Here is a 27,872-nt window from a genome sequence, read left to right on the forward strand (position 1 = left end):
AGGGCCTGTGAGAAGGTGACAGAGGTTAAATGAAGTCATAAGGATAGGGCCCTAGTTGAATAAGGCTAGTGCCCTTATAAGAGGAAGAGATGCCAGTTTTCTCGCTCTCTGCCGTACGAGGACACAGCAAGAAAGTGGCCATCTACAAGTCAAGAAGTGGGCCCTCACCAGAAACCAAATTACTGTCACCTTGATCTTAAACTTCCCAGCTTCCAAAACTGTGAGAAATAAATTTCTGCTGTTTAAGCCACGTGGCCTACAGTATAAGTTATAGCAGCCCAAGCAAACTAAGAACCCTTAGCATATTCATCACAGTTACTTTAAATCTCTGGTCCCATAATTCCAAAATATCTGCCACATCTGAGTCTGGTTCCAGTGTTTGCTTTGTTTCTTCAAGACTGTGGTTTTGTTTGTTTGTTTGTTTGTTTTTGTTTTTATGCTTTTTAGCATATCTTAAAATTTTTCTGTTGAAAGCCAGGCATGATGTACTGGGTAAAAGAAACTGAACTGAGGTAGATAGGTATTTAGAATGAAATTTAGAGGCAACTTCAGAAAGTACTCAAAAACAAAATTATGGGAGCATGCCAAATGGACACAGGAGCCAGCCTGAAAGAGCTTGCAATGGACAAGGTTGGAACAATTTGGGCAACAAAGTAAGTTATTCTTCCTTATAGAGGAATTCTAAATAATTTACATAGATACTTGCCTTCCAGGAAGTGGCACTTAATCCCCCTCAAACCCTCATAAGTGTGGGCTGGACTTGGTAACTTCCTTTCAAAGAATAGAGTATGGAAAAGGGGTGAAGTAACTTGATAGTGGAAAAACCTGGCAAACACTACCTTGGTTAGCTGAGCAAAGCCTTGATATAGTGCAATGAGAATGGAACATTACCTTTGTGGTCTTTCTCTCAAACACTTATAACTCCATTCTAATCATGAGGAAAGCATAAAACAAATCCCAATTGAGGGACATTCTACAAAATGCCTGAGCAGTACTCCTCAATAGGTCATCAAAACAAGTTTGAGAAACTGTCACAGTCAAGAAGAGACTAAGGAGAAATTACAACTAAATGTAACGAGGTATCATGGACTGGCTCCTAGAATAGAAAAAGTCAATAGATAAAAACTAGCAAAATTGAATAAAGTATGGACTTTAGTAATAATAATGTATCATTATTGGTTTATTACTTGTAACAAATGTACCATACTAATCTAAGATGATAATAAAACCCATAACTCTGTGTAGGGCCAAAGGAAGGGAAGTGGGCTGATACGGGAACTCTCCGCGCTATCTTAGCAACTTTTTGGCAAATCTAAAACTACTCCAAGATACTAAGTTTCTTTTTTCCGGGCGCGGTGGCTCAAGCCTGTAATCCCAGCACTTTGGGAGGCCGAGACGGGCGGATCACGAGGTCAGGAGATCGAGACCATCCTGGCTAACACGGTGAAACCCCGTCTCTACTAAAAATTACAAAAAAAACTAGCCGGGCGAGGTGGCGGGTGCCTGTAGTCCCAGCTACTCGGGAGGCTGAGGCAGGAGAATGGCGTGAACCCGGGAGGCGGAGCTTGCAGTGAGCCGAGATCCGGCCACTGCACTCCAGCCTGGGTGACAGAGCAAGACTCCGTCTCAAAAAAAAAAAAAAAAATCACAAAACCTGGAAATTTTTATTTTAAAAAAATTAAAAATGAAAAAAAAAGAGTCAAATCCCAGCTGTATTTGTATTAATTGTGTAATCTTGTACAAGTCACTCTCTGAGCTTTGGTGTCCCTGTTTATAAAAGCGATAGAATACTGTTTTTGAGTGACATCTGAAAGATAGCAGAGTAGGAAGCTCCAGGCCCTCCTTTCCCCCATGGAATCTGTGAAAGGAAATTAAATTTTGGGACGCCAAACTCATTTAGCAAAAGGGAAATGTCAAACTGGGAACTGGGTCATGCAAACCTGCCTCTCCCTTTTGGCTCCTCAATAAGATGGCTACAAGATGAAAAGCTACATGCCTCCTCCATATTTTGCCCACAAGGAAATTCCTAGTGAGTTGTTAAAATGTCACCATGGCAATGAAAATTGATAGCTTATCTTTACAGGTGCAGTCACCCTCGGCACACTAGACATAAACGCACGTCTGAGTGTTCCCCTGCCCCATTTTGTCTGTTATCTTATGTAAAATGCATATTCCCCACATTTTTCCTCTGCCTCTTTTATGTCATCTTATTAATGCAGATTCCCTGAGCCAGACAAAGGCATGAATGACTATTTTTTCCCTACCCTCCTCTTACGTGAAAATTGTGTACTTCTCAATATACCACCCTTTCTCCTTTAAATTTGGAGCCCGCAAAATCATCTTCGGAGATAGACACAGACCTGTCTCCCGAGTGCATCCTTAACTTTGGCAAATAAATCCCCCAAAATGATTAAGACTTGTCATTTTTCTCAATTGACATCTGGTAACCATGAAGGGATCCTGAGTGAAAGTGACCCAGCCTGCAGTAGCTCACCTCTCAGTGCTTGGCACCGGCTTGGGTAGCTTATAGCCCAAACTGAGAGGACAATTTGCCAAAGTCCAGGACGCTTTCCTCCAGGGATCTCTGATCTTTCAACATTTTCCAGTTGGGGGTCTGAGGTTTATTTGTTGTTAAAAACAAAACAAAACAACAACAAAGATTCCTTTTTTTGTAGGCGTTTCCACTCTCTTCCATCAAGGAAGGCGAGCCTGTCTGCTTCTGCATCTGCAAAAAGCAATCTTCAGCTGGGGCCCCCAACACTAGGTAAGAAACTGGTTTGGGATTCTGTCTTGCAAATTCTTTTAAATGACTAGAATTAGCATTAACAATCAGCTGGTGTTAATTTCCTACTTACACTTAGAGCACTCAGAAATTTGTGTGATCATTGTTAGTTTTGCTTGTTTTGTTTTTCTGTCTTTTGTGTGTGTGTGTGTGTGTGTGTGTGTGTGTGTGTGTGTGTGTATGTATGTTTTTGACCTATCGGATTTGACCAATTCTGAACCTTCAAGTTCATGAGTGTGAAATTCTCCACTCTGAAGAAACAGAACATGTTGCTCCCCTCAGCCCTTTGGGGCATTCTCAGGTGACTGAGAATCACGTGAGGGTGTCTAGGAGAAATGCTCCCTAAGACGTGCAGCAGCTCTAAATAGATTTCCCCCTCAGAAGAGCATACTTAGGGTCTAATCTCAGCCAGGAGGTGCATATAAGGAACTGACCCCTCCCAAACTTTGAGCCCCTGACACATTATGCCAGGTAGCCATGACATGGGTGGACCAAATTGGTTCAGGGTGTAATGGCCCTGTGAAAAGCTAGGTCTGCAAGCAGCACATTTTGGTCCAACACACATCCCCACTTCGTCAAATCCAAAGGGGAACTCCAAATTATGGAGAACAAGGCCTCTAAGACCCCAAAAGCTGCAGAACATAAAGTTCCCCCTTTAGAAACTCCAGCAGGGTATATGCAAAATACTTACGGTGAATCATCATGCAAATATTTAACCAAGCAGACCACTCTAACTAAGCAGATTCTAAGTTACAATGGCCTAAATGGGGATCTTTTGAGATGTCCAAATCAGTGTACCTGTGAACCAGGATGGAAAACGCAGACACAAAAACTAAACAACCAGAAAGGGAGAGCTATTTTTAGTGGTAGCTGGAAAGTAGCAAAAGGGGGGAAGACCACTGTCATGCGTGTCTCTGTGAAGAGACCACCAAACAGGCTTTGTGTGAGCAACAAGGCTGTTTATTTCACCTGGGTGTGGGTGGGCTGAGTCCAAAAAAGGAGTCAGCAAAGGGAGTTAGGGGTGGGGCTGTTTTATAGGATTCGGGTAGGTAGTGGAAAATTAGTAAAAGGGGGTTGTTCTCTTGTGGGCAGGGGCTGGGGTCACAAGGTGCTTAGTGGGGGAGCGTCTGAGCCAGGAGAAGGAATTTCACAAGGTAATGTCATCAGTTAAGGCAGGAACTGGCCATTTTCACTTCTTTTGTGATTCTTCAGTTGCTTCAGGCCATCTAGATGTATATGTGTAGGCTTGGGCTCAGAGGTCTGACATTTCTGTCTTCTTACATTAATAAGAAAAACAAAACAAGATAGTGGTGAAGTGTTGGGGTGGCAAAAATTTTTGGGGGTGATATAGAGAGATAATGGGCGATGTTTCTCAGGGCTGCTTTGAGCAGGATTAGGGGCAGTATAGGAACATAGAGTGGGAGAGATTAAGCTGAAGGAAGATTCTGTGGTAAGGGGTGATACTGTGGGGTCGTTAGAAGGAACATTTGTCATATAGAATGATGATGGCCTGGATACGGTTTTGTATGAATTGAGAACTAAACAGAAGACACAAGGTCTGAATAAGAGAAGGAGAAAAACAGGTATTAAAGGACTAAGAATTGGGAGGACCCAGGACATCTAATTAGAGAGTGCCTAAGGAGGTTCAGCATGATTATTTGCTTGGTTGGTGAGTTTTTGGACTCTATCTTGAGTTTTTTATGTTGTCATATACCAAGTCAGATTGATTTAGGTAAAAACAACATTCTTCATTTAAAAATATATAGAATCCCCCTTTTTTTTAGCAGTGAGTAAGTTGAAGCCTTGGTGATTTTGGAGGAAAGAGAAATGCAAAGCCAGCAGTTGTTTGTTAAAGAAGTATTAGAAACGGCTAGGAGAGAGTGAAATTGATAGTGTGGTGGAGATAGCTGGGGAGAGATAGAGGGTGGCATAAGAATGGGAATGAGAATAAGAGTGAGCATAAAAGTAAAGAATAGGACTTCATCAGGGTGAAAGTATTGGAGTGTACCTTGCCACTGAAGATCTTTTATCCACTTCAAGAGAGACTTAAGGGTGGCGGTTTTAGGTAAAACCAGGAGATATCAGTTATGATGGTTTGGAGGAAAAGTGTAAACTGGCAGTGTAAACAAGGGCAGGGCATTTATGAGTAGTTGAGAATGGTGAATAGGAGTATGACTAGACAGAAGACAGTAGGGATGACAAGTTTTTGTGGCACAGTCCAAGTTGGGCTGGTGTGTGGAATGAGACTGGGGCCTAATAAAAAGAGCGTCCATACAGGAGCTCAAATGGGCTGTACCCTGTAGCATCCCGAGGACAGGCCCGAATTCTGAGAAGGGCAAGTGGTAAAAGTATTGTCCAGTCCTTTTTAAGTTGGAGGCTGAGCTTGGTGAGGTGTGTATTTAAAAAACCGTGTTACCTTTCCTGAAGATTGAGGATGGTAAGGGGTATGAAGTTTCCACTGAATACCCAGAGCCTGAGAAACTGCTTGGGTAATTTGACTAATAAAGGCCGGTCTGTTATTGGACTATATAGGGGTGGGAAGGCCAAACCAAGAAATTTTGTCTGACAGTAAGGAAGAAATGACCGCGGTGGCCTTCTCCAACCCTGTGGGAAAGGCCTCTACCCATCCAGTGAAAGCGTCTACCCAGACCAAGAGGTATTTTAGTTTCCTGACTTGGGGCATGTGAGTAAAGTCAATTTGCCAGTCCTGGGCAAATCCCCGAGCTTGATGTGTAGGGAAGGGAGGGGGCCTGAACAATCCCTGAGGAGTAGATTCTACTACTATTACTACTATTACTACTACTATTCTACTACTGCTCTTCTAAGCAGATGGAACACTGAGAAGTGATTTCCTTGAGGACAGATTTCCACGATGGAAAGGAAATGAGAGGTTCCAAGAGGTGGGCTAGTGACTTGTAACCTACATGGAAGAGGTTATGAAATGACGACAGAATAGAATGGGCCTGTGAGGCTGGAAGGAGAATTTTCCTTGGTCCAAGAACCATTTGCCTTATGTGGGAAGAGATTGATAGGTGGAAGTTTCAGTGGGGAAGTAGGTGGGAGTGACTGATGAAAAGGAGAAAAACTGGCAGTGAGGGACAGAAGTTGGAACCTAGCTGCTTTTCTAGTTATCTTGTTAGCATAAGCATTGCCTTGAGCGATGGGATCTGATGCCTTTTGATGGCCCTTGCAGTGAATGACCCTAGGTTTTTTGGAAGTAGAGCAGCTTTAAGAAGAGTTTTTATTAAGGAGGCATTAATTATGGAGGACCTTTGTATAGTGAGGAAATTTTTTTCTGCCCTTATAACAGCATGGTGGTGCAGGATATGGAAGGCATATTTAAAGTCAGTATAAATATTGATGCATAGTCCCTTTGCAAGAGTGAGGGCCTGAGTTAAGGCAATGAGTTTGGCTTGCTGAGAGGTAGTGGAGGGGGGCAGAGTAGTAGCCTGAAGGATAGATGTGGAAGACACTATACCTTAGCCTGCCTTTGCCGGTGATTGGCAATTAGGCCTGGTGGAACTGTCATCAATAAACCAAGTGTGATCAGAATGAAGAACAGGAAAGAAAGAAATATGGGGAAATGGAGTGAATGCCAGGTGGATCAGAGAGATACAGTCATAGGGGTCAGATATGGTATCAGGAATAATGTGAGAGGCCAGATTGAAGTCCAGGCCAGGAACAATGGTAACTGGGAGACTCAACAAAGAGTGAGTACAGCTGAAGAAGCCAGGGGGCAGAAAGTATATGCATCAAGTGTGAGGAGGAAAATAGATTTTGAAAGTTATGGGAACTGTAGAGAGTAAGTGGAGCATAGCTTGTGATTTTGAGGGCCTCTAAAAGTATTAAAGCGGCAGCAACGAGGTGTGGCTGTAGCCTAGGAATAGTCAGGGAAGCAGATAATTTAGTTAAAATGTCTCGGCTTAATAAGGGAAGTGGGCAGGTGGGGATAACTAAAAAAGAGTGCATAAAAGAATGTTGTCCAAGTTGGCAACAGAGTTGGGGAGTTTTAAGGGGTTTAGAAGCCTGGCCATGAATACCCACAACAGTTACGGAGGCGAGGGAAACAGACCCTTGAAAAGAAGGTAAAGTGGAGTGAGTAGCCTCCGTATTGATTAAGAGAATGGACTTACCCTCTGCTTTAAGAGTTACCCAAAGTGTCTGTGATGGTCCAGGAGGCTTCCGAGGCGATTAGGCAGCGTCAGTCTTCAGCTGCTAAGCTGAGAAGATCTGGGAAGGAGTCAGTCAGAGAGCCTTGGGCCAGAGTTCCAGGGGATCTGGGAGGGGCTGCCAGGCGAGTTGGACAGTCCGATTTCCAGTGGGGTCCTGCATAGATGGGGCACAGCTTAGGAGGAATCCCGGGCTGTGGGCATTCCTTGGCCCAGTGGCCAGATTTCTGGCACTTGAAGCAAGATCCTGAGGGAGGCGGTCCTGAGGAATGCCTGGCCGCTGCGGTTCAGGCGTTTTGAAGTTTTTGTGTGCTGGAGATGTGGCTAGGGTTTCTCTCACAGTGGAGGCAAGTAATTGCAACTCAGAAATACGTTGCTACTTGGCTGCCTCTACTCCATTATTGTACACCTTGAAGGTGAGGTTAATTAAGTCCTGTTGTGGAGTTTGAGGGCCAGAATCTAATTTTTGGAGCTTTTTCTAATGTCGGGAGCAGGTTGGGTAATAAAATGCATATTGAGAATAAGACGGTCTTCTGGCCCTTCTGGGTCTAGGGCGGTAAAGCATCTAAGGGTTGTTGCCAAATGGGCCATGAACTGGGCTGGGTTTTTATATTTAATGAAAAAGAGCCTAACCGCTAACTGATTTGGGAGAAGTTGGATAAAGAAAAAGGAGCATTAACCTTGGCTATGCCTTCAGCTCCAGCCACCTCTTTAAGAGGAAATTATTGGGCAGGTGGGGGAGGGCTAGTCGCAGAACGAAACGGTAAGCTGGACCAGGTGTGAGGAGTGGAGGTGATAAAAGGATTATAGGGTAGGGGGGCGGAGGCTGAGGAAGAATTGGGACCTGGCTCAGCGTGGTGAGAAGCAGCCTGGGGAGGAGGGGAGAGGTCAGATGAGTCCGTAGAAAAGGAGGATTCAAAGGACTCAGAACTTTGGGTGGATACTGAAGGAACAGGAGAGAAAGAAGAAAGATTTGGGACGAGTTGCATTGGGAGCAGAGACTAAGAAGGGATCAATGTGTAAAAGAATGCCTGGATGTCAGGCACCTCAGACCCATTTGCCCATTTTTCAACAAAAATCATCCAAGTCTTGTAAAATGGAGAAATCAAAAGTGCCATTTTCTGGCTATTTAGAACCATTATCGAGTTTGTATTGGGGCCAAGTGCTGTTGCAGAAGAAAATAAGACACTTAGGTTTTAGGTCAGGTGAGAGTTGAAGAGATTTTAAGTTTTTTGAGAACACAGTCTAAGGGATAAGAAGAGGGAATGGAGGGTGGAAGGTTGCTCATAGTGAAGAAGGCAAGCCCAGAGAAAAGAAAGGGTAGAGACACGGAGAAGGGGGGTGGTGAGCAGCCCTGGGCTGCAATGTGGGTGAGCAGCCAAAGCAGGCATCCCTGCAATTGACTTGCCACCAAGGGAATGTGGGTGAATGACCAAGGCAGGCATCCCTGCGGTGATCAGACACCAATGGAGTGTGGGTGAATAATCAGGCAGGCGTCCCTGCAGTGATTAAACACCAAGGGAAGAGTATCTTCCCAAGTCCGTGACCAGCGCCGGAGTTTTGGGTCCACAGATAAAATGTGTCTCCTTTGTCTCTACTAGAGAGGAAAAAGAACTGGAATTGGAAGGACAGGGAGATTGAAGGGTAGCAAGAGAGGCTGGAGAAGAGAGTGAAAAGATCGCTTACCTGATTTGAAATTGGTGAGATGTTCCTTGGGCTGGTTGGTCTGAGGACCCGAGGTCGTAGGTGGATCTCCTCATGGAGTGAGGGTGAGGACAGGGGACTGGTCTCCCAAAGGAGTCCCGCTGACCCGGGTCTTCGGCACCAAATTTCACGCACGTCCATGTGAAGAGACCACCAAACAGGCTTTGTGTGAGCAACAAGGCTGTTTATTTCACCTGGGTGCAGGCGGGCTGAGTCTAAAAAACAAGTCAGCAAAAGGGAGTTGGGGTGGGGCTGTTTTATAGGATTTGGGTAGGTAGTGGAAAATTACAGTCAAAGGGGTTTGTTCTCTTGCGGGCAAGGGCTGGGGTCACAAGGTGCTTAGTTGGGGAGCGTCTGAGCCAGGAGAAGGAATTTCACAAGGTAATGTCATCAGTTAAAGCAGGAACCGGCCATTTTCACTTCTTTTGTGATTCTTCAGTTGCTTCAGGTTATCTGGATGTATATATATATATATGCAGGCTTGGGCTTTGAGGCCTGACAACCACCTCATCTCCCCACAGGAGGCCAACAAACAACTTAGAAATGCTAATCAAGAACTCTCTAATCTAGAATCTCTCTTAAAGAAATCCTCAGAATTCCTTACTTCCCCCTTGGCACCTTCCTCTATACCCCTGACCTATCTGAACTTCCTGGACCAGATCTGTCCCCTGCTTCTACTGCATGTCTAACACTTGCTCAACAGAAGGCAGTTCGGAGTCTGGCTGCAAAGACCCCACCCCCTCATGATTCCCTGACAGCTCCAATGGCAACATCTCATCTGGAAGATGTGGAAAAGGGGGACCCTGCAGGGACATCTCTCATGATCACCCTATTTTGGGAACAACTGCTAACAGGTAGGGCAACCCTGGTGATTGTCTACCAACACCCTGGTCAAAGGCTGAATTCTGAGGCATAAAGAATTTCCTGACCCCCATAAAGATCCAATTGGGTTTGAGAATTTGAGTTCATTGTCAGAACTTATGACCCAGGTCATTCAGACTTTTATCAGCTAGTCCACAAGTTGGTCTCAGAAGCTAAAGCTAAGGAATGGCTGGGAAAAGCACAATGGTCAGACCCTATAGCAGATTTGACCCCTGAAGGCCCAATACAGCCACAACAACCAGTCCCCCAAAATCCAGAAGACAGGCACAAAGATGTGCAGGAATGAATAAACACCCTATTAAATATCATTCTTTCAGGGTTCCAAAGGGTTGTGGATTGGAATAAAATCCAACAACGCCACTGGAACCCAAATGAATTAGTTTTAGATTATTTAACACATTCTGATAAAACTTTAAAACAATATTGTGGGATGTCAGCTGATTGCTTTGAAAACAATAAAAATGATACATTATTAAATGCAAATTTCTTAACGGACTAGATGATGATTTAGCCACCCTTGTAAAATGCAAATTGGACCACAGCCAGAACTAATGAACTAGTTAGCTGACCAATTATCCCGCAATATGATAAAACAAGGAAAAACAGAAGATTGCCCAAATTATGCATTTACAGCTAAAGCAATTAACTTCTCAAGCCTCTCAGCCCCAGAAAGATTTTAAGCTCCCTCTGTCTGAGGACTCTTCCCTCCCAGTCTGTTACAACTGTAAATGACCAAGACACCTTAAGAGAGATTGCCTTAGGCTGAAACGAAAGAAAAGGCAGAATGCAACTCAGGAAGACAAGGGGTGCTCCAAGGAAATACAGGGGTTTCACCTCTCCAAATATTCTACCCTGACAAACCAATTGGGAGAGATTAATATAATAACAAACCATGAGTTTACAACTGCCTTAACTGACATAGGTGTGACTATCTCTGATAAATCCTGTAATCACCTAGCCTTGTTTCCACATGAATAGACTCTCCCTTAGCTGAGAAAGCCAGAGGAACTCCATTTGGCTCCTTCATTTACAGGACATCAAGGACTCCTTACCTCACCCTCTTCCTCAAGGGGTTAACTTGTGTAAGCTGACTCTCAACGTATCAAAGAGTCCAATTAACTGATAACGTACTGAAGCAAGCAATGTACAAAGTTCCCAGGATTTTGCTTAAAAGATAACACCATAAAGCCTTGAGTTTGTGTCCGGCAGAGTCCCCATATATAACATCTTATAAAAGATTTAGAGCCCCTGCACCTGGAACTGTTTGCTTCTCTGTAACCATTTGTCTTTTTAACTTTTTGCATGTTTTTACTTCTGTAGAATTGTTGCAACTGAGCTCCCCCTCCCCTTCCTAAACCGAAGTATAAAAGAAAATCGAGCCCCTTCCTTGGGGCCAAGAGAATTTCGAGTCGCTGGCTAATAAAGGACTCCTAAATTTGTCTCAAAGTGTGGCGTTTCTCTAACTTGCTCGGGTACAACAATCTCACCTTATTTAGAAACCCCATTCCTCAGAGTAATGAAAGAATTAACATGGTGAGTGTGTCTAATAAAATGATCTCATGTTTTAAGTCCAAACCCGTACCTTAGGGTTCATCAGGTTCCACTACCCTGTCGCAGGCTCTAAGTGTGACACACTCAGTAGGTCCCATATGTTTCTAATATGCGCTGGGGCTCCTGTCAATCTTTTGGGCCGTGATCTCAACATCCATAATGCCTATATCTCTTTTTCATCAAAAGGTGAAACTGTTTTAGAATTGGAGCCAGGAGACCAAAAATACTAAATTTTAAAATGTCCTGATAATGTACAATTTAGTACTGGTAATGTTAAAACGTCATCTTGTAACCAGGAAAATAAAATGGAGACAGAGAAGGAAATATTACGGAAGAAGAAAGAACATTGGAATACAGAGCAGAAAACAGTAAAACTCCTTTTAGCTTCCCCAATCTTCCTGTTAACACCAGAAGTGGAGCACTTGCTCAAGGATGTGTCTTCCTGCTTATAGTCTCACTCAAATACAGATACAGAGAAAGTATTCTCAGCCATTCCAGTAAAGGTAGAGATAAACCCAAAGAAACCCCTATCCAACCTTAAACACTATCCTCTGCAAAAGGAACCCATATATGGAATTGCTCCTATCATAGAAGATTATCTGAGAAATGATATATGAATAATATATCATTTGAGAAATAATGATAATCTGAGATTATCATTATTCCCTGCACAATCCCCTGAAACAGCCCTATATTCCCTGTAAAGAAACCAAGCGGGAGAGGATGGAAATTTGTGCAGGACTTGAGGGCAATAAACAATATCATAATTCCCAGGCACCCAGTAGTCCCCAACCCACAAACCCTTCTATCACCTATATCCATTACCAGTCAGTATTTCTCAGTTGTGGATCTCTATAGTGCCTTCTTTAGTATTCCTGTAGAACCAGGCAGCCAATATTTGTTTGCCTTTATTTGGAAAGAATGGCAATATACGTGGACTGTAATGCCCCAAAGGTAAACAGAAAGTCCCACTTACTGTTCCCAAATATTAGAAGCTGATTTAGAGGATTAAATATTTTCCCAGGGCTCAGCATTCATCTACTCTCCTTTGTTCAGACACACTCTCTTCCTCTCAGGAAGACAGTCTATATTTACTCAAACAGCCACCAAGGGACACAAATGTCTAAAGACAAACTTCAGCTATGCTTACCTCAAGTTAAGTATTTGGGACATATTATCTCAGCCAAAGGACTGAGTATTAACCCTGATAAGAGTGAGGAATTTTAGTTTTCCCAATGCCTGCCACTAAGAAACAGCTTAAGAGTTTTTGGGGCCTGGCGGGCTATTGTAGAAACTGGATACCAAATTTCTCCCTTATGGCTCAACTTCAGTGTGCATACCTAAAAAATGAACAACCTGATCCCATCATGTGGACTCCAGAGGGACAATCAGCTGTACAACAAATAAAGGAAATTCCAATTAATGCCCCGGCCTTAGGGCACCCAAACTACAAATTGCCTTTCTCCCTTTTCATACACAAAGTTGGAGGTACTGCATCCGGAGTACTGACCCAGAAACATGGTGATCATCAGAGACCTATAGGCTATTATAGCCAACAGCTGGACCCTGTGGCTCGAGGGCTGCCTCCTTGTATGACAGCAATAGCAGCCACAGCCTTGCTGTGTACAAAGTTCCCAGGATTTTGCTCAAAAGATAACACCATCTCAAAGTTTGTTGAAGAAATAATTATGGGTTCCCCCTTACCATTTTTGTGCCACATTCTCTTGAGACCCTTCTAAACTCTCATCATATACAACATCTGTCTGTCAACTGGTTAGCCTCTTAGGAAATTTTGCTTTTATCATCTCCCAATATTACTATTTCCTGCTGTAATAATCTTAATCTGGCCCCTCTCTTGCCAGGCCCTTCTGACAAAACCCCTCATGACTGTGTTCTGATGACTGACTGACTTCTCACCCCCAGGACAGACCTACAAGAGATGCCACTGGATAATGCTGAGATAGAATGGTATACAGATGGGTCTTATTTAAGAGGAGAGGATGGAAATTTTATAGCAGGATATGCTGTGGTTTCCTTACTAGAGGTAATTGAAGTCAATCATCTCCCCCAAGCCAGATCAGCTCAAGTGACCAAATTGGTTGCCCTGACCAAAGCTTGTCAATTGGCAAAAGACAAGGCTGCAGACATTTACACTGACAGCCACTATGCTTTTGGGGTTGCTCATGACTGGGATGCTATGGAAAGAGAGAGGATATTTAACCCCCTCAGGGCAACCCATAAAAAATGGACAAGTATCAGAGCTGTTAGAAGGTGTTCTAAAACCAAAAAGCTTGGCAATTATAAAAATCCCAGGTCACTCAAAATTAGACACCACAGACAGTCAGGGTAACCAATCCGCTGACGCCACAGCTAAAAAAGCAGCATTCAAGCCATCACCCCTAAGTTGGAAAATGGCCATAAAACCCAAAATACTTAAATACATGTTGAAAGAAACCCAGCGCATAGCTCCTACAAAAGAGAAATCTACTTGGAAACAGGCAGGGGGATACTTGACTCCCAAAACTGAAATATGATGTGGACCTAATTATTCCATTCCAAGAAGCCCATTATTCCAATATAATGTCAGGTGTCCCTTATGAAATATGTTCATAATCTAACCCATTGGAATCCAGATAAAATAATATCCTGGTATAAACAGTATTACTGGAAACCATCCTTTATAGTGGCACAAAAAGTTTACTCTCATTTGGGCACCGTGGCTCACACCTGTAATCCCAGCACTTTGGGAGGCCCAGGGAGGTGGATCACCTGAGGTCAGGAGTTCAAGACCAGCCTGGCTAACATGGCAAAACCCTGTATCTACTGAAAATACAAAAATTAGCCGGGCATGGTGGTGTGCACCTGTAATCCTGCTACTTGGGAGGCTGAGGCAGAAGAATCACCTGAACCCGGGAGGAAGAGGTTGCAGTGAGCTGAGATTGCACTATTGCACTCTAGCCTCGGCAACAAGAGCGAAACTCCATCTCAAAAAACCAAAGAAACAAAAAAGTTTACTCTCATGTGTTATTTGTCCCAAACATAACCCAGGAAAACCCCTCCATGGAGTCCAGGGTCATTTTCCCCTTCCGGCTGACCTTTTGAGGTATGATAGCTTGATTTTATCCAGCTGCCATCATCTCAAGGTTACAAGTATGTTTTAGTAATGGTCTGCATGTTATACCATTGGGTTGAAGCTTTCCCCTGCAGGCAAGCAACAGCCATGACAGTTGGAAAAATCCTACTAAAAAAAAATTGTCCCACTGTGGGGAGTCCTCTGTGAACTTCACAATGACAGGGGAACATACTTTATTGGCCAGGTTACTCAAAATATTTGTAAAATTTGGCCCACATTTCAACATTTCCATTGTGCCAACCATCCCCAGTCTTCAGGCCTGGTGGAGAGGACTAACGGAATAATTAAAACACAATTGGCTAAGTTCACAGAGGCATTTCACCTCCTCTGGCCCAAAGCACTCCCCCTAGTGCTGCTTATACTCCGATCCACTCCTTTTGGAAAACATCAATTGTCTCCTTATGAAATTATAACAGGAAGACCCAAGTGTATGGCAACGAACATAACCAATCCAACTTTTCTCAAGGGAAATATATTGCAATATTGTGAGGAACTCATTTATCATCTTAGAAAAAGCCAAGATTTGTTAAAGAATTCCTTTCACAGTGTGCTCTCTGAAGATAAGGTGCCTGGTCACGATCTGCAACCTGGAGATTTCATCTATTGGAAAAGACATCTAATAAAGGATTCCCTTCAACCCTGATGGAAGGGCCTGTACCAGGTACTACTGACTAATCCATGTACCACAAAATTAAAGAGTATAGATTCATGGATTCACATCTCTCATCTTAAAAAGGCACAACCTCCTGAGTGGACTGTAACTCCCACCAAAGACCTTCACCTCCGGTTCACTAAACATGAACCTGCAACCCAGGATTAGAAGCAGACAACAGTTGTTGTGGACTGCTTAAACCCAAGACAAAGGACCAGGCCTGTATGCAAAGGGAACGCCTCTGTTTATTGCACAGTAACCATTACAATTATTGTCCTAGAAATACTGGCAACTCCTGTCTTATAAATGACAGGGCACTTGCCTTGTCTGATTTAACACCATTTAGTAACTAAAATGAATTTCACAACCTTGCTATTATTAATCCTGTATCCCTACACCTTCTTGCCACTGCCACCCATGGATGCCCATGAAACAAACCTGTTTCTACAGTGGGTTCAGCATTATGCAGACTGATTACAAAAGAATACCTGCTGGGTATGCAGACTCAAGCCTCTTTCCAGTGGCTTCAGCCTGCCATGGTGGATATCCCCCTTCCAAGGTCAGGACTGGATAGAATACCAAAAAATTATCACATCACAGAAGTGGTCTGGCATACTTAGTGCTGGGATAACAAAAGACAATATATATAACTGGCCCATTAAAAACACTCTTAAGAACAAGGGACATGGGAAAAGTTTTTGAATGGAAAGGACCAGGTCATTAGATCTCACTTTAACATCCCACCCCCCACCCCCTAGCTAAAACAGAAGGTGGTAACCACACCCCAAACAACAGCCCATTTTCAAAATGGAATAATGCAAATTTGGGCTGGGTTTATCTGGCTCACCCCATGTCTGGCCAACTCAGCCAAAATGCTTCTTTGTGCTGGCAGCGAAGAAACCATACCAAGGACCTATGGCCAAACAGTACGAGAGATATGGGGTGGACACCCGGAGAATGCTGTGACCACATTATCATATTACAAGACGCTGACTAGAATGCCACCGATTGGGTGCAGCAACCAGGTATTTATTGGCTAGCTCCAAATGGGACATATTGGCTATGTGGCACTAACTTATGGCCGTGGTTACCTCCAGGGTAGTTAGGATGACGTTCCCTAGGTTATGCTTGGGCACAAGGACATGTAATTCAGACCCTGCCAAAACCAGCAAACCTTTTTCATTTACAATTTCATTGGACATGTTAGGTATTCCAATGGTATGATCACTTAGCTTCAATCTTTGTACCACAGACAGGTATTGAAGATGTTATATGGCATATAGAGGCCTTAACCAATTACACCCAAAAGGCCCTGAATGATAGCCACATGAGTATTGCCTTGCTAAACAATGAGGTCATGCTTATGAGGAAAGTTGTGCTATACTACCATATGGCTTTAGATATACTCATTGCAGCACAAGGGAGACCTGTGCCATCATAAAAACTGAATGTTGTGTGTATATTCCAGATGAATCAAAGAACATAACTTGATTTATGACTGATATGAAAACCCAGATAACCAACCTGTCAGATCCAAAACCCTCACTAATCAATTGGTTGAGTAGTTGGTTTGGATCCTGGGGAACTTGGTGGCAGAAGCCATTGCTTATAATAGGGATAGTAATAATTTGTGTTCTGTCCTGTTTCTGCTTACAATGTTGTTACGGTATGTGCTTGCAAACAAGTTAATGCACAACTGAAAGGGCTGGGGTAATAATTGCCCAGAGAATTGCTTTAATTGAGGAAGCAGTAATATAGCCTGACCCAGCTTCCAGGTTTGCTTTCCTTTTGTTGCTATAAATCTGGCCTAGGTCCCTAAATATATATATTTTTTTCTCTTTCTTTTTTCCTTTCCTTTTTCCTTCTTTCCTCTCTTTTTTTTTTTTTTTTTTTTTTTTTTTTAATCTTTATGGGACACAACTTCCTAGGAATGAGCCTTCCTGGCAATGTGGGACCTAAACTTGTAGAAATAAACTATCCCAGCAACAGGAAACCAGCTCAAAAAAGGGAGGAAAAAGCAACCTGAAGCCAAGAACCCATATTTCTTTTAAAATGCTTCCTCCAAAAGATTTTAAATAAAAAAGAAGGGAAATGTGAAAGGAAATTAAATTCTGGGATCCCCCCAAACTCATTTAGTCAAAGGCAAAAGTCAAAATGGGAACTGGGTCATGCAAACCTGCCTCCCCCGTTTTGGTTCCTCAATAAAATGGTTACAAGATGAAAAGCTACATGCCTCCTCCATATTTTGCCCACAAGGAAATTCCTAGTGAGTTGTTAAAATTTCACCATGGCAATGCAAATTGATAGCTTATCTTTACAGGTGCAGCCGCCCTGGTCCACCAGACATAAATGCATATCTGAGTGTTCCCCTGCCCCCATTTTGTCTGTTATCTTATGTAAAATGCAGATTCCCCAGATTTTTCCTCTGCCCCTTTTGTTTATGTCATCTTTTTTTGTTGTTTGTTATTTAGTTTTATTTTATATCATAAACTTAACTCTGCAATCTAGCTAGGCATGGAAGGGAACAAGGAAAACATGGAACCCAAAGGGAACTGCAATGAGAGCACAAAGATTATAGGCTATTGCCAGCAAATGGGGAGGAGGGGTGCTCTCCTGAGCTACAGAAAGAATGGTCTGGTGGTTAAGATAAAACACAAGTCTAACTTTAATAAGTTGTCCACAGTCAGCAATGGTGATCTTCTTGCTGGTCTTGCCATTCCCAGACCCAAAGCATTCCATAGCCTCCACAATATTCATGCCTTCTTTTACCTTGCCAAAGACCACATGTTTGTCATCCAACCACTCAGTCTTGGCAGTGCAGATGAAAAACTGGGAACTGTTTGTGTCCAGCATTTGCCATGGACAAGATGCCAGGACCTGTATGCTTTAGGATGAAGTTCTTGTCATCACATTTCTCCCTGTAGACGGACTTGCCACCAGTACCATTATGGCATGTGAAGTCACCACCCTGACACATAAACCCTGGAATAATTCTGTGAATGCAGGAACCCTTATAACCAAATCCTTTCTCTCCAGTGCGCAGAGCATGAAAGCTTTCTGCTGTCTTTGGAAACTTGTCTGCAAACAGCTTGAAGGAGATGTGGCCCAAGGGCTCACCATCTATGGTGATGTTGAAGAAGATGTTGACCATGGCTGATAGTATGGGGCTCCTGGCAGCGGCAGCATCTGCAAAGCAGCCATTCTATATTATCTTATATTTAAAAAATGCAGATTCACTGAACCAGGCAAAGGCATGAATGACTATTTTTCGCTACCCCCTCTTACATGAAAATTGTTTGCTTCTCAATATCCCACCCTTTCCCCTTTAAATTTGGAGCCCTCAAAATTATCTTTGGAGAAAGGTATAGACCTATCTCCTGGGCATGTTCTTAACTTTGGCAAATACATCTCCTAAAATGATTGGAACTTACTTTTTCTCAATTGACAAAACATTAAAAAAAAATACAGACTGGACCCAGCCCGCCCAACTCCCAGTGGAGAGCAAGGTTTCCTTCTATTTTCATAGCCAACCAGAACAATGTTCTATGCACATTTTGTCCTCAGTAAGAGGGCCTCTGGCCAAAATTTGGCTAGTGGCCCATTGGGATAAGAAGCTAACCAAAGCCCCTGTGTTACAGTGTAATTTAGAGAGTAGCATGGAGAGTATCATCTCACCAAAGGTGAAGATAGCATTACGGACATCTCTTACTGGGAGTAGTCTGAATATATCACAGGAAAGTCAAATACCTTCTTGCAGACTGTAATGAAGCATTCATTAAGATAAAGATGGTTTTTTGACCAGGTGTTGACCTGCCTGAGGAAAATCAGGAAGCAGTTTATAACACCATTACTTTACCTGAAGAATTTCATGACTTTGGTCAGCCACTGCCTGACTTAGATGACATTGATGTGGCCCAGGAGTTCAGCTTGGGTCAGAGTAGAGTGGAAGAAATAACCATGAGAGAAGAAGTTGGGAATATCAGTATTTTACAAGAAAATGATTTTGGTGATTTTGGAATGGATGATCATGAGATAATGAGAGAAGGCAGTGCTTTTGAGGATGATGACATGTTAGTAGGCACTACTGCTTCTAACCTCCTATTAGAGTCTGAACAGAGAGAGCACCAGCAATCTGAATGAGAAAATTAACCATTTAGAATATGAAGACCAATATAAAGATAATAATTTTAGAGAAGGAAATGATGGTGGAATATTAGATGACAAACTTATTACTAATAATGATGGTAGTATCTTTGACGATCCCCCTGCCCTCTCTGAGGCAGAGGTGATGTTGCCAGAGCAGCCTGCACATGATGACATATGGATGAGGATGATAATACATCAATGGGTGGGCCTGATAGTCCTGATTCAGTGAATCCTGTTGAACCAGCCAGCTATGTCTGATCAAACAACACTTGTTCCAAATGAGGAAGAAGCATTTGCATTGGAACCTATTGATATAACTGTTAAAGAAACAAAAGCCAAGAGGAAGAGGAAGCCAATTGTTGACAGTGTCAAAAACTTGGATAGCAGGACAATTAAGAGCCCAACTTAATGATTATTCTGATATTGTTACTACTTGGGATCTAGCACCACCCACCAAGAAATAGGTGATGTGGAAAGAGACAGGAGGAGTAGAAAAACTGTTTTCTTTACCTGCTCAGCCTTTGTGGAATAACAGACTACTGAAGCTCTTTACATGCTGTCTTACACCACTTGTACCAGAAGACCTTAGAAAAAGGGGGAAAGTAGGGCAGATAATTTGGATGAGTTCCTCAAATAACGTGAAAATCCAGAGGTTCCTAGAGAGGACCAGCAACAGCTATACCAGCAGCATGATGTTACTGATAAGCCCATTTTGGAAGAGCCAAGCCGCCTCCAGGAGTCAGTGATGAGGCCAGCAGAACAAACCTGGATGAGTCAGCTATGCCTCCACCACCACCTCAGGGAGTTAAGCGAAAAGCTGGACAAATTAACCCAGAGCCTGTGATGCCTCCTCAGCAGGTTGAGCAGATGGAAATACTGCCTGTAGAGCTTCCCCCAGAAGAACCTCCAAATATCTGTCAGCTAATATAAGAGTCAGAACTTCTGCCAAAAAGAAAGAAAAGGGGGGAAAAATGATGATGAAGACGAAAAGGATGAAGATGTTTCAGGGGGTGATCAAGATCAGGAAGAAAGAAGATGGAAGAAAAGGACTCAGCAGATGCTTCATGGTCTTCAGTGAGCTCTTGCTAAAACTGGAGCTGAATCTATCAGTTTGCTTGAGTTATGTCAAAACACAAACAGAAAACAAGCTGCCGCAAAGTTCTACAGCTTCTTAGTTCTTAAAAAGCAGCAAGCTATTGAGCTGACACAAGAACTGTACAGTAACATCATCGCAACACCTGGGCCAAAGTTCCACATTTTATAAGGAGCTAGAAGCATTATAGCTAGTGTTTATTTCACTAGTGCTTACAAATTGCCCCCATGTGTAGGAGACACAGAACCCTTTAAAAAAACTTAGATTTTTGTCTGTACAAAGTCTTTGCCTTTTTCTTTCTTCATTTTTTTCCAGTATATTAAATTTGTCAGTTTCATCTTTGAGGGAAACTGATTAGATGGGTTGTGTTTGTGTTCTGATGGAGAAAACAGCACCCCAAGGACTCAGAAGATTATTTTAACAGTACAGAACAGATGTGTGCAATATTGGTGCATGTAATGATGTTGAGTGGCAGTTGAAAGTCATGATTTTAATCTTAGTTCTTCATTACTGCATTGAAAAGGAAAACCTGTCTGGGCAAATGCCTGACAGTTTAATTTAAAACTATGGTATGAGTCTTTGACGAGAAAAAAAGAAAAGAAAAGGCTTTCCATCAGTTGTAACACTGGCAATCTTCTTGTTAACCTTAGGGGTGGCACCTGAAATAACAAAGGTCACCCTCTTGAGATTCATTTTAAGTATAATTCCCTAATGAGCAAAGGTATATGTGAAATTGTGTTGTGACTGATACCCTTCAGCTACAAAAAGATAGGACTGACTTGGTTTAAAGTGTTCTATTTTGTCAATCATTCCATTTAAGTCTTTCTGATGAACTCGGCTATCTCAAAATCTGTCATTTTAATGAGGCTCCAAAATGAGCAGAAATATAGGCCTGATTAGAGTACAGTGACTATCAAAAAACATAACTTTCTAGGAGTTATAAATCAAAGTTTTAAAAAGATGTTTGGATATATCTGAGTATTCAGATCATGAAAATAGAAATTGCCCTGCCTACTACAAGGACAGACTGATGGGAAATTATACACCAGGTCAACTTAACCTTTAAGCAGACAATGCTGTAAAAACTAATGGCTTCTCTGATATTTATTATAAGTTTTAGTACTGATCTCCTTTTCCAGTGCTGCACACTCCTGTGTTTGGAACTTTAATAGCTTTGCAACGAAATCCTATATCCAGTTTCCTATAACTTAACTGAAGAAAAACACATCCAAATAAAGGTCTATATTAACAGACCAGACAGCATCAGAAATCATGTGACTATTATGATTATCAGAATATTTCTTAAATTTTTAGGGCAAAATTAACACTGAAAGTTGTAGCTTAAGTGTTGACACTTTCATGGGGAAACAATCACTTTTGAAATTCAGACTTCAGTGTATACCTAACAATTTAAAATTATGCAAAATGTTTTAAATTTGTGAACTCATTACTGTTTTAATGATTCAGTTTCTTGAGAGTTTAATTGTAAAAAATTGCTATTGCAGATTTATTTTCAATATTCTATGCCTGTAAACCATGGAGTTTTCCCCATTTGTAAAAAGACATTGTAGATAATTGAATGTTTGATTTTAGAAAGGTCATTGGTTTCTTGTTACACATTTTGTTAGTCTGGTTTTTTTGCTTATCGGGTTCAATATTGTTCTTGGATTGCCGGGCACGGTGGCTCATGCCTGTAATCCCAGCACTTTAGGAGGCCGAGGCGGGTGGATCACGAGGTCAGGAGATCAAGACCATCCTGGCCAACACGGTGAAACCCCGTCTCTACTAAAAAATACAAAAAATTAGCCGGGCGGGCGAGGTGGCGGTGTCTGTAGTTCCAGCTACTCGGGAGGCTGAGGCAGGAGAATGGCGTGAACCCGGGAGGCGGAGCTTGCAGTGAACCGAGATCGCGCCACTGCACTCCACCTGGGTAGCAGAGCAAGACTCCTCTCAAAAAAAAAAAAAAAAAAAAAAGTTCTTGGAAATAGTTGATGCTATGTTATGTATAACTTTTCTAATAAAAGTTGTGTTATAAGCTGTTAAAAAAAAATTACAGTATTACAGACTGGCTACACAATAACTTTATAGGAAGTCTGAAAAATACTCAAAGTTCTATAGCAACCAAGCAAACACCTAATCAAGAAAAAGACATAGTCAAAATGCTAAGAAATTTTGTAACATTTTTACTTGCCCGTACCCTATCCTTCCCTCCTGGCACACCTGGGGAAGCAGCAGCCCTGCTGCCAATTCCCTCCTTAGAACCCCAGAGAGAGGACAGTGGACTTTATTTGCAACATTCTAACCTGTCAAGGGGCTGCCTGAGGTACTGGTCTCTGTTTTACCTAATTTGGAGGTCAGACAGGGAAAAGCAGCATGGCTGGATACTCAGGTTCAGAAAAAGCCACAGGAAATGGTGAGCACTACTCATGAACACTGCAGGCGGCCTACAAACTCACAGATACCTGGAGCAAGAGGTCAGAGGTAGAGGAACACAATAGAACATCTAAGTCCACCCTCAGAGAAGCAGGGGTGAGACTCTTTAGGAAACTGAGACATTTGTAAGCAGTCATGCATTCAAGGGAACTGGAAAACAACAACAACAACAGATACCCAGGCCAAGGCAAAATGCATAGCCAGAAGAGGCCTAAGAAGACCTTAAGACCTCACATGGGGCTGATCCCAAGCTGATAGCGTGCCCTGCTAATGAGTGAAGGTCTTCCCTGGCACAGAACCTACTTGTAATGACTAGCAGAGGTGGCTGTTTTTTTGAATGACCAATTTTTAAAAAGAACAAAAAAATAACAAACCATGCAAAGAAACAGGAAAATATGGCCCATTCAAAGGAAGAAAATAAACTGTCAGAAACTGTCCCTGAAGAAACACAAGCATCAGAAGTACTAGACAAAGACAAAATGTCTTAAATATGCTCAAAGAGCTAAATGAAAACTCAAAGAACTAAAGGAAATCGGAAAAACAATACATAAACAAAAGAGAATATTAACAAAGAGAAACTATAAAAAGGAACCAAACAGAAATTCTGGAGCTGAAAATACAGTATCTGAATTGAAAAACGCCTAGAGGGATTCAACAGTAGATTCAAACAGGAAGAAGAAAGAATCAGTGAACTTGAAGATAAGTCCTTTGAAATTATTTAATCTGAAGACCAAATAATAATAATAATAATAAAGAAAAGTGGACAGAGACTAAGAGACCTATGGGATACCATCAGGCTGACCAATATATGCATTACAGAAGTCTCAGATGGTGAAGGGATAAAGAAAGGAGCAGAGGAACTATCTGAAAAATAATGGCTGAAAACTTCCCAAATTTGAGGAAAGGCATTGATTCACAAATCCAAAAATCTTGATGACCTCCAGGTAGGATAAACCCAAAGCAGTACATACCAAGACACATTATATTCTAACAAAAGCCAAAGACATGGAACACTGCAGGGGGACTACAGACTCACAGAAACCGGGGGCAAGAGATCAGAGGTAAAGGAATACAATACAAAGTCTAAGGCCCCCTCAAGAATCTTGAAAGCAGCAAGAGAAAAGTAACTCATCATGTCCAATGGATCTTCACTAAGATTATCAATGGATTTCTCAGCAAAAACCTTGAAGGCCAGAAGGAATTAGATACCATATTTAAAGGAAATTTTTTAATTGTTATTTTATTTTTCCATAAGTTATTGGAGTTCAAGTGGTATTTGGTTACATGAGTAAGTTCTTTAATGGTGATTTGTGAGATTTTGGTGACCTGTCACCGAAGCAGTATACACTGCACTATATTTATAGTCTTTCATCCCTCACCCACCTCCCACTTCCCCCCAAGTCCCCAAAGTCCATTGTATCATTCTTATGCTTTTGCATCCTCATAGCTTCGCTCCCACTTATCAGTGAGAACACATGATGTTTGGTTTTCCATTCCTGAGTTATTTCACTTAGAATAATACTCTACAATCTCATCCAGGTCACTGCAAATGCTGCTAATTCATCCCTTTTTATGGCTGCATAGTATTCCATTGTATATATATATATACCACAGTTTCTTTATCCACTTGTTGATTGCTGGGCATTTCGGTTGGTTCCATGATTTTGCAATTGTGAATTGTGCTGCTATAAACATACATATGCAAGTTATCTTTTTTGAATAATGACTTCTTTTCCTCTGGGTAGATACCCAGTAGTGGGATTGCTGGATCAAAGGGTAGTTCTACTTTTAGTTCTTTAAGGAATCTCTACACTATTTTCCATAGTGCCTGTAGTAGTTTACTTTCCACCAGCAGTGCAGAAGTTTTCTCTGTTTACCACATCCACACCAACATCTACTGTTTTTTCATTATGGCCATTCTTGCAGGAGTAAGGAGGTATTGCATTGTGGTTTTGATTTGCATTTCCCTGATCATTAGTGATGTTGAGCATTTTTTCATATGTTTGTTGGCCATTTGTATATCTTCTTTTGAGAATTTTCTATTCATCTCCTTAGTCCACTTTTTTATGGGATTGTGTGTGTTTTTTTCTTATTGATTTGTTTCAGTTTGTTGTAGATTCTGGATATTAGCCCTTTGTCACATGTATAGATTGTGAAGCTTTTCTCCCACTCCGTGGGTTGTCTGTTTACTCTGCCGACTAGGCCTTTTCTGTGCAAAAGCTCTTTAGTTTAATTAGGTCCCAGCTATTTATCTTTTTATTGCATTTGCTTTTGGGTTCTTGGTCATGAAATCCTTGCCGAAGCCAATGTCTAGAAGGGTTTTTCCAATGCTATCTTCTAGACTTTTCATAGTTTCAGGTCTTAGGTTTAAGTCCTTAATCCACCTTGAGTTGATTTTTGTATAAGGTGAGAGATGAAGATCCAGTGTCATTCTCCTACATGTGGCTAGCCAATTACCCCAGCACCATTTGTTGAAAAAGGTGTCCTTTTCCCACTTTATGTTTTTGTTTGCTTTGTTGAAGATCAGTTGGCTCTAAGTATTTGGGTTTATTTCTGGGTTCTCTATTCTGCTCCATTGGTCTACATGCCTATTTTTATACCAGTACCACACTGTTTTGGTGACTATGGCCTTATAGTATAGTTTGAAATCAGCTAGTGTGATGCCTCCACATTTGTCCTTTTTCCTTAGTCTTGCTTTGGCGATGTGGGCTCTTTTTTGGTTCCATATGATTTTGGGAATTGTTTTTTCTAATTCTGCGAAGAATGATGGTGGTATTCTGATGGACAGTGCATTGAATTTGTAGATGGCTTTCGGCAGTATGGTCATTTTCACAATATTAACTCTACCCATCCATGAGCACGGGAGGTGTTTCCATTTATTTGTGTCATATATGATTTCTTACAGCAGTGTTTGTAGTTTTCCTTGTAGAGGTCTTTCGACTCATTGGTTAGGTATATTCCTAAGTGGGTTTTTTTTTGGTGTGTGTGACTATTGCAAAAGGGGTTGAGTTCTTGATTTGATTCTCTGCTTGGTCGCTGTTGGTGTATAGAAGAGCTACTTATTTGTGTACATTAACTTTGTATGCAGAAATTTTGCTGAATTCTTTTATCAGTTCTAGGAGCTTTCTGGAGGAGTCTTTAGGGTTTTCAAGGTAAATGATTGTTATATATAAAGTTTTGGTGCCGCAAAAGAAACAGCACTCGAATATAAAATTTTCTTTTTAATTCTCAGCAAGTCTAGTTACTTCTATATAGAAGGGTGCGCCCCTACAGATGGAACAATGGTGAGTGCACACTTGGACAAGGGAGGGGAAGGGGTTCTTATCCCTGATGCATGTGGCCCCTGCTGCTGTGTTTTTCCCCTATTGGCTAGGGTTAGACCACACACGCTAAACTAATTCCGATTGGCTAAAAAGAATGACGGGGTGAGTGCTTTGGAGGGAGTCAGGGCAGAGCAGGTAGCAGGTAATTGGAATGAGTTAGGGTGGAGCAGGTGATTGGAATGTAGGGTGGAGCAGGTGATCAGAATGAGTCAGGGTGGAGTAGGTAATCCAAAAAGGTTGCTTTACAAGGAAGTTAAGTTTAAAAGTAGAAGGCAAAGAATTGAACATACATATTAATTCTTTGAAAAGAAATTTAGAACTCATATCTAACATGATCATATCATCAGCAAACAGTGACAGTTTGACTTCCTCTTTACCAATTTGGATGCCCTTTATTTCTTTCTCTTGTCTTATTGCTTTGGCTAGAACTTCCAGTACTATGTTGAAGAGGAGTGGTGACAGTGGGCATCCTTGTCTCGTTCTAGTTCTCAGAGGGAATGGTTTCAACTTTTCCCCATTCAGTATTATGTTGGCTGTGGGTCTGTCATAGATGGATTTTATTACATTAAGGTATGTCCCTTGTATGCCAATTTTACTGAGCATTTTAATCATATAGGAATGCTGGGTTTTGTCAAATGCTTTTTCTGCATGTATTGTGATTATCATGTGATTTTTATTTTTAATTCTGTTTATGTGGTGTATCACATTTATTGACTTGTGTGTGTAAAACCATCCCTGCATCCCTGGTACAAAACTTACTTGATCATGGTGGATTATCTTTTTGATATGTTATTAGAACTGGTTAGCTAGTATTTTGTTGAGGATTTTAGCATCCGTGTTCATCAAAAATATTAGTCTGTAATTGTCTTTTTTGGTTATGCCCTTTGCTGGTTTTGGTATTAGGATGATGCTGGCTTCATAGAATGAATTAGGGAGGGTTCCCCTTCTTTCTCTGTCTTGTAAAATAGTGTCAAAAGGATTGATACCAATTCTTTGAATGTCTGCTAGAAGTCTGCTGTGAATCAGTCTGGTCCTGGACTTTTTTTGTTGGTAATTTTCTCAATTACCATTTCAATCTCACTGCTTGTTGTGGGTCTGTTCAGGGTATCTAATCCTTCCTGATTTAAACTAGAAAGGTTGTATTTTCCAGGAATTTATCCATCTCTTCTAGGTTTTCTAGTTTATGTGCATAAAGGTATTCATAGTAGCCTTGAATGACCTTTTGTATTTCTGTGGTATCAGTTGTAATACTTCCCGTTTCATTTCTTACTGAGCTTATTTGGATTTTCTCTCTTCTTTACTTGGTTAATCTTGCTAATGGTCTATCAATTTTATTTATCTTTCAAAGAACCAGCTTTTTCATTTCATTTATCTTTTGTATTTTTGTTTGTTTCAATTTCACTTAGTTCTGCTCTGATTTTGGTTATTTCCTTTCTTCTGCTGGGTTTGGGTTTGGTTTGTTCTTGTTTCTCTAGTTCCTTGAGGTATGACCTTAGATTGTCTGTTTGTGCTTTCTCAGACTTTCTGATGTAGGCGTTTAGGGCTCTGAACTTTCCTCTTAGCACTGCCTTTGCTGAATCCCAGAGGTTTTGATAGTTGTGACATTATTGTCATTCAGTTTGAAGAATTTTTTTTAATTTCCATCTTGATTTCATTTTTGACCCAATGCTCATTCAGGACCAGGTTATTTAATTTCCATGTATTTGCATGGTTTTGAAGGTTCTCTTTGAAGTTGATTTCCAGTTTTATTCCATTGTGGTCTGAGAGAGTGCTTATATAATTTCAATTTTCTTAAATTTATTGAAGCTCATTTTATGGCCTATCATATAGTCTATCCTGGAGAAAGTTCCATGTGCTGTCGAATAGAATGTTTTATTATGCAGTTGTTGGATGAAATGTTCTATATATATCTGTTAAGTCCAATTGTTTTAACATATAGTTTAAATCCATTCTTTCTTTGTTGACGTTCTGTCTCGATGACCTGTCTAGGGCTGTCAGTGGAGT

General features: G+C 41.5%; 2 pseudogenes; one reads left to right on the top strand and one right to left on the bottom strand.

Annotated features, from left to right (window-relative positions):
* Positions 1 to 17,381: 17,381 nt before the first annotated feature.
* On the bottom strand, positions 17,382 to 18,024 carry LOC112615218 (annotated as a pseudogene).
* A 387-nt stretch (positions 18,025 to 18,411) lies between these two features.
* On the top strand, positions 18,412 to 20,639 carry LOC112615975 (annotated as a pseudogene).
* Positions 20,640 to 27,872: the final 7,233 nt, after the last annotated feature.

Source organism: Theropithecus gelada, chromosome X, assembly GCF_003255815.1.
Source record: "Theropithecus gelada isolate Dixy chromosome X, Tgel_1.0, whole genome shotgun sequence".
NCBI classification, from domain to species: Eukaryota; Metazoa; Chordata; class Mammalia; order Primates; family Cercopithecidae; genus Theropithecus; species Theropithecus gelada.